Raw genomic sequence first — 7431 nt, 5'->3', positions numbered from 1 at the left:
TTTAAAGGAAAAAGAATGTGAAATAAAACAATGTGAAACAAGCACAGCCTGGGACACACCATTTTTCATTTGAACACCTGTGTTCAGTAACTTCGAGCGTGGTTATCGCCTGCTACTGTCCTCATATTTCCGACCTTTTCAAGGTCAAAAATATTCCACTTTGTCGTTAGTTTATTAGGAGAATAGCATTTATATTTTCTTATTTCTTCGTTTTTAAGTTCTTTTTTGTTCGGAAAAAATCTTACGCTTAAGCATACTCGGTAAAAAAAAAAAAATCATGTAGGATAGAAAACTCCCTCTTTTTTTCACTTCCTTTTACTCTTATTCGTTTAAGGTACATCACAGTGCTTGTGGAAAAAAAATGACCTTTGAAAAGGTCCCTCCATTGTGGACACATCAGTGCGACGGTCCCATGTTTAGCTAGGGCCAATGGCTCTCGTTGTGGACACGATCTGTCACTTTTTTACTGAATAAAAGCGTGTATTTTTTAATTTTTACTTTCCTCATTCTCTCCATAAACTTTTTGGATAGGGCACCCTTTTTTGCGCCCCTTTTAATGGCTTTATTTTAGTTCGAAGTTTTCCCTTTTTACATTGCTGTTCATCCCTAAACATACTAAATATACATTGGACAAAAGTAGGAAAAAGTCCAAGTAAAAGGAAAAAAAGTTGAGTTTCCTCAAAATCGGCTAATTTTGGATGAGCTCGAAATAAAAAAATAGAAACGTAGACGACTTTTTTTGGCTTCTGAGAATTACTTTTTGAACTCAGCTACTGTGGCCTTAGGTCGGCCACTCACAGACCGCGGTCTGTCAGACAGACGGAAAAGCTTCAGACCTACATAGGTCCTCTCAGATGGTCTGATAGCCATGACCGAGTGACCAGTAGGTCACGGTCATGGCTTCAGATAAACCTGAAGCAAAACGAAAAATCGGTACTTGTTCAGAAGTCACGTCAATAGAAAAATTGCTACAAAAAGGAGGTGTCACAAATGAGCAGTAACCAGTGTTGTTATAGGGTTAGAATACAAAAAGGAGCTTTCTTTTTCATTGACTTGGGCGAAAGTTTGACTAAAAAACGACGATACTGGGCTTGACATTGAAAGTTTGACTAAAAAACGACGATTCGACGATAGTGGACTTGAGGCTTGACATTGATTATAATTTGACTAGAAAACGACGACACGGAAACGACGATATTATGGCACGCGACACGAGGATTGGAATTCGAATTTGACTGACACCTGACACCATGTTATGTTCCTACAAATAAGTGAGACAGACACATGTATTTAGTTTAACATAAAACAGAAGCACTTTATTTGAAGAACATTTAAAAGACATTAAAACACTTAAATTAGTTATCACAGATTTACAATAGGTATAAAATTTATTTTCTAATTATTTAGGCTCTGGCCCTCATGGCTGCCATCCTTACGTTCGCACTCGTTCGTCGTCTACGTTGTTACCCGGAACCTTGTCTGATCTACCGATCATTGTAAACTTTGGATTTGAGGAAACCTAACGGGGTTATTGACATTCGCCGAGAAATAGGCCGTATACCTGTTGCAATTTTGGAAAAGAAGAGCGAAATCTCGGAAATCGCCTCCAGAGTGTATCGTCAATGGCGGTCGTCATTTTAATGGTGGACTCTTCAAACCTTCATAAAATCAAATTTACAACATTTCTTAATAATAATTCAGCATTAATCATCAGTTAAGGATAACATCCTTTTTTCAATCGAAGTTTCAAAAAAGTACCGCGCCGCACTCTGTAGAAAACCTTATGGAAAATCGTGGTGCAAAGTGCCAGAGGTAGGGTGGGGTTATAAGCATCCCATCCATATGCCCGCCACTCACTCTCAGACCGTCTGACAGACTAGGAACGTGTGTGGCGGGAAAAGCTTCAGACCGTCTGAGAGTGGCTGGCTGTAAAAAACTCCCGACTGTGTTGTGGGGAAAAAGCCTCCGCCTTCAGATCATCTGAGGGATTAGAAGTGGGAAGGTTTTTCAGACAGTCTGGCAGTATGCAAATTAAAATCGTACACCATTTTCAAAGGCCCTTCAAATAATCTGCAGAAAAAAAATAATAATAATAAAATAAGGGTAATAGAAAGTAAAAAAAAAATACATCTATTACGAATCACAGGTTTCAACTTTCACCCCGCCCTAAAACACATTTTTATCCCCTTTAAAACCCCAGTACTTTTCCCTCTTCACTCTAGTATTTTTTGACATTGTTTATCATTTTTATTAACTTCCAGGGGCTTCCAGAGGGGAGGGGGTCATCAGGCCTAGGTTCATCAAGGGGGCCTGAAACCATTTCTGTAGCAAGGGAAATTTCAGGCTGTTTAAGGTCCCCCAGTCAGCCTAGTTAGCTTAGTTGGTAGTGCGTCTGCCTTGTAAGCGCTAGGCCGCGGGTTCGATTCCCGCCCGGGGCGGATTTTATCCTGATGGGATAATGTTCGTTCTCGGAACGGCTGGCTTTCTCCTATCCTGTCTTCCTTCTCTCTTCGATTTCGGGACGAAAAGACCATGGCAGTTACAGTTCCCTCTGTCAAACCTCTTGGAAAAAAAAACTTCTCCCCCACCGAGAATCGAACCCGGACCTCCGGCGTACAAGCCTAGTGTGATACCTAGTCCAGGGAAGCTATGAAATAACAATATCACTATCAAGAGGTTTGTTAGAGGGGAACTCTAACTGCTGAGCAGGTCCTATCGTCCTGAAAGTGAAAAGAAGGAAGGCGGGATAGGAGAAAGCCAGCCGTTCCGGGAACGAACCTTATCCGTTCAGAGTAAAATACGCCCCGGGCGGAAATCCAACCGGCAACCTAGCGCTCACAAGCTTAGACGCACTACCTTTCACGCTAACTAGGCTGACCATCCCGCCTTATTTCGGTAAATAGATACTCAATAGTCCCTTTACATCGGTAGATAAAGACTGAGAAGTCCCTTTTGTTATACTTTTAGACAGTTATTTATTTAAAGAAATTTTAACCCGGAAGTCATTTTATTTGGTCCCAATGGATCTTACATTGTTCACATTTTAATCCGACATGGTAGAATTATTAGTATAATATAAAAAAATATCACCATTTAACCATTTTATTCTAGTAGGGTGTTTTATTTTATCCCTAGTAGCTCCTTTCGAGAAACTGGAAACCACTGGAAAATGGACTACCATTTCATTTAGTTTCTATTGGAGCAGTGGTCCATTTTCCAATGATCAGTTTTCCGAAGGAAAATACACTTTAGGTTGACGTTACAAAAATTAGGTAGGACTAACCTTTCGTTTTCTCTAGTCTGAATCTAAAGTCAGAGCCATTTATATTTTTCGACGGTCGCGTCGAGTTTTTTTTTTTTAAGATGATAAAGGAAACGGGTTTTACCGTCCCAAAAGCGAAGAGAGAAGACAGGGTGAGAAAGTCAGCAATTTTCGAGAACGAACCTTACTGTTTGGGATAAAATCTGCGAATCGAACCCACTAGCGTTTACAAGGCAGACACGCTACCCTCCAAGCTACATAACTATTTTTTCTTTTTGTATATGTTTTTCCCCCTTCAAAGTTTGAATTTGAAGAAGATTGTATCTTTGAAATTACTTCAAGGCATACTCTTTTACATCTATACCTCTTCGGGAACGGAAAGGCTCAGAAATTTTCCACTTTGCCTGGGTAAATGAATGGCTCTGATTTTGACTATTGATATTAAACTTGATCCAATGTTTATTAATTAATATTTAACCTAATCATATTGATCTGCATTGAGATTTCCTTGAAATCTTACCTCACTTTGTAAAATTTTCTTCTCCTAGGAACGGATTTCGGATTATTCAATACCTTTGCCTCGGTGTTGTAAAGGTCAAGACGTTCGCCTTGTAATCCAGAGGGTGTGGGTTCAATTCCAGTCGCCTCGGCTGGAAATTTGGATCCTCGATCATTTGATAAAAGTTGACCAACTTTTTGGGCGAAAATTTGGCTCCCGGGCCTTTTTAAAAAAGTTGCCCAGCTTTTTTTTTTTTTTTTTTTTTTTTTTAATTGACCACAATAAAATTGCTCTTTAACTCTTACTTTTCGAAACCATCCACAGTTCTAACCCCAGCGAAGATATTTTCAAGGAAAAAAACACTCGTTTTCAAGTCAATATGGTTACGATATTCATCGAAGAATATTTTTCCTATTATTTAATATTTAGCATGTTCGAACTTTGATTTCCATTTCACATTATTTTGATTAAATATTTATTATTATGTATGTAATTTGAATATATTCCAGACAATCAAAGAAACAAAACAATTCAGACAAAGTGACGATATATGAGTTAACTACTGGACGTTATATATATATTTTTTTTTCTCTCAAGACTTTTGATCACCCCCGAAATCGTTTGAATATATTCCAGACAATCAAAGAAACAAAACAATTCAGACAAAGTGACGATATATGAGTTAACTACTGGACGTTATATATATATATTTTTTTTTTCTCTCAAGACTTTTGATCACCCCCGAAATCGAAGTAGAGATGTGTAAAGAAAGATTCATTGAGCTAAAAAAATGAACTACTCTTTTCAGTGAACTAGATCCTCAAGAGTAGTTCTTTCAAAACTTGTAACTCGCTCTTTAGTTCCCTATACAATAAACAATAACCATCTGTATGCTGTACGAGACCGAGAGTTTTCTGTCTTTTTCTTTCTACATTTGAGTGAGAGAGATGGCGTTTTTCGTCAAAAATGGCAAATCAATTTTTTTTCTTTTAAGAGGTTTGACAGAGGGAACTGTAACTGCTATGGTCTTATCGTCCCGAAATCGAAGAGAGAAGGAAGCCAGGTTAAAGAGGTTTGACAGAGGGAACTGTAACTGCTATGGTCTTATCGTCCCGAAATCGAAGAGAGAAGGAAGCTTTTTTAAAGAGGTTTAACAGAGGGAACTGTAACTGCTATGGTCTTATCGTCCCGAAATCGAAGAGAGAAGGAAGAGAGGGATAGGAGAAAGCCAGCCGTTCCGAGAACGAACATTATCCCATCAGGATAAAATCCGCCCCGGGCGGGAATCGAACCATTTTAAAGAGGTTTGACAGAGGGAACTGTAACTGCTATGGTCTTATCGTCCCGAAATCGAAGAGAGAAGGAAGCCAGGGAAAGCCAGCCGTTCCGAGAACGAACATTATCCCATCAGGATAAAATCCGCCCCGGGCGGGAATCGAACCCGCGGCCTTGTGCTTACAAGGCAGACGCGCTACCAACTAAGCTAACTAGGCTGGCATGGCAAATCAAAAATGGATTTTCAGATTGTAAAAAAAAAAATCGTCAAAAAAAAATTCACGAAAAAACACTCGTACCGGTCCTAAGGCAGGCGAAAAACAGAAAAGAAAAAGATAATAATAAACGATTCAAATTTGAATCTTTTATTATTATCTTTTTTCTCTTCTGTTTTTCGCCTGCCTTAGGCCCCGGTACGAGTGCTTTTTCGTCCGATTTTATCTCTGAATCCGGGCCGAAGGCAGGTGAAAAACAGAAAAGAAAAAGATAATAATAAGAGATTCAAATTGAATCACCTTATTATTATCTTTTTTCTCTTCTGTTTTTCGCCTGCCTTAGGCCCCGGTACGAGTGCTTTTTCGTCCGATTTTATGTCTGAATCCGGGCCGAAGGCAGGTGAAAAACAGAAAAGAAAAAGATAATAATAAGAGATTCAAATTGAATCACCTTATTATTATCTTTTTTCTCTTCTGTTTTTCGCCTGCCTTAGGCCCCGGTACGAGTGCTTTTTCGTCCGATTTTATGTCTGAATCCGGGCCGAATTCAAATTTGAATCTTTTATTATTATCTTTTTCTTTTCTGTTATTCACCTGCCTTAGGCCCGGATTCAAAGATAAAATCGGACGGTATGATGGGCCCCGGTACGAGTGCTTTTTCGTCCGATTTTATGTCTGAATCCGGGCCGAAGGCAGGTGAAAAACAGAAAAGAAAAAGATAATAATAACAGATTCAAATTTGAATCTTTTATTATTATCTTTTTTCTCTTCTGTTTTTCGCCTGCCTTAGGCCCCGGTACGAGTGCTTTTTCGTCCGATGAAGGGGGGGGGGTGTTTATAGGCCACTGTTTTTTTTTTTTTTTTTTTTTTTTTCAAGAGGTTTGATAGATTGAACTGTAATTGCTAAAGGTCTTATCGCTCGGAAATCGAATAGAGAAGGAAAACACGATCAGAGAAAGCAAACTGTTCGGAAAACGAACGTTATCTGTTTATCATCAAATTCGCCTGGGCGGGAATCGAAACCGCGACCTAGCGCTTACAAGGCAGTCGAGCAACCCTCCAAGCCAACTGGGCTGTCAAATATTTTATTTATTACCATCTAATGGTTTTTAGGAGATAACCATTTTCTTCTCCTTTTTAGACATTTATTTAATAGTGAAGTCCTACCTCACAACCATTTCCACCTTTTTTTTTTTCAGTGGTAGTATTTTTTTTTTTTTTTTTTTTTTTTTTTTCTCCTCCCCCCACACCATTTCCCCCTTTTTTTTTTTTGTGGTTTTTTTTTTTTTTTTTTTTTTTTTTTTTTTTTTTTATCTACTCGTATATATAAGTAGACTTTATTGATAAAACATTTGTGCATTAAAAAAAGAAACATCTCCAGAAAACATCACACTTAACAAAAAACATCACCATTTCCACCTTCCTTATTATAGGAATGTATTTCACAAGCACTGGCGACAGATAATAATGAATTTATAACAAAAAATAAAAATCTCAGAAAAAGATTTCATAATTTCAACACAAAGTATGTCCTAGGTACAACAGTAGGTTAGTTTTTATTAAATTGTAATATAAACAAAAAACGTAGAAAGTAGGTGTGAACTTTTCAATTCTCACGATTTTTTAAAAAGATTTTTAACTTTAATACATGCTTTTATGGACTTCTTCAAACTACTTCAAAAGTAGTTTGAAAAAGTCCTGCTTCAAAAGTAGTTCTCAAAAGTATCTACTAGATGAATTATTTAATATTTACAATCTTTTGCTAAGCTTAAATAAGATTTATAGAATGAAATTGAAACTAGATAAATATTATAAATGAACTCCCCATCCGTGGCACAAGCTCTGCTTATACGGATGGGTATACCATTTATAAAAAAAATGTATGTTCTGAGTTTTTTATCGATCAAAAATAAATGGAAACTTGTTAATAATAATAATGAAAAGCAAGATTAGATACTTTGAAAGTAGTTTTCAAAAGTATCGTATAAAAGTAGAGGGGGTCAGGGCCCCCCGTCTGTGGACACTCAGGTGGCGAAAGCGCCGACTGTTAACCCGCTAACCGGGGCCGCAATGGCCCTCCAGGGTTTGCAACACATCTGTCCACCTTTTTACTGGTGGGAAATAAAGCGTTAATTTTTTAATTAACTTTCCTGCATTCCCCAATAAACTTCTGGGATAAG

At 37.9% G+C, this 7431-nt stretch overlaps 1 long non-coding RNA gene and 1 other non-coding gene across 2 annotated transcripts; both read right to left on the bottom strand.

Annotated features, from left to right (window-relative positions):
- Positions 1-5181: 5181 nt before the first annotated feature.
- Trnat-ugu lies at positions 5182-5254 on the bottom strand. The gene has a single exon. It is a non-coding gene; the product is annotated as a tRNA-Thr (tRNA).
- An 845-nt stretch (positions 5255-6099) lies between these two features.
- LOC113470086 lies at positions 6100-6922 on the bottom strand. The gene is made up of 2 exons (XR_003393275.1): positions 6671-6922; positions 6100-6435 (listed from the first exon to the last, which is right to left on the bottom strand). It is a non-coding gene; the product is annotated as an uncharacterized LOC113470086 (long non-coding RNA).
- Positions 6923-7431: the final 509 nt, after the last annotated feature.

Source organism: Diaphorina citri, unplaced genomic scaffold, assembly GCF_000475195.1.
Source record: "Diaphorina citri unplaced genomic scaffold, Diaci psyllid genome assembly version 1.1 scaffold1386, whole genome shotgun sequence".
Classification (NCBI taxonomy): domain Eukaryota; kingdom Metazoa; phylum Arthropoda; class Insecta; order Hemiptera; family Psyllidae; genus Diaphorina; species Diaphorina citri.
The sequence above is the reverse complement of the archived record's forward strand: the minus strand, read 5'-3'. Positions and strand labels throughout refer to the sequence as shown.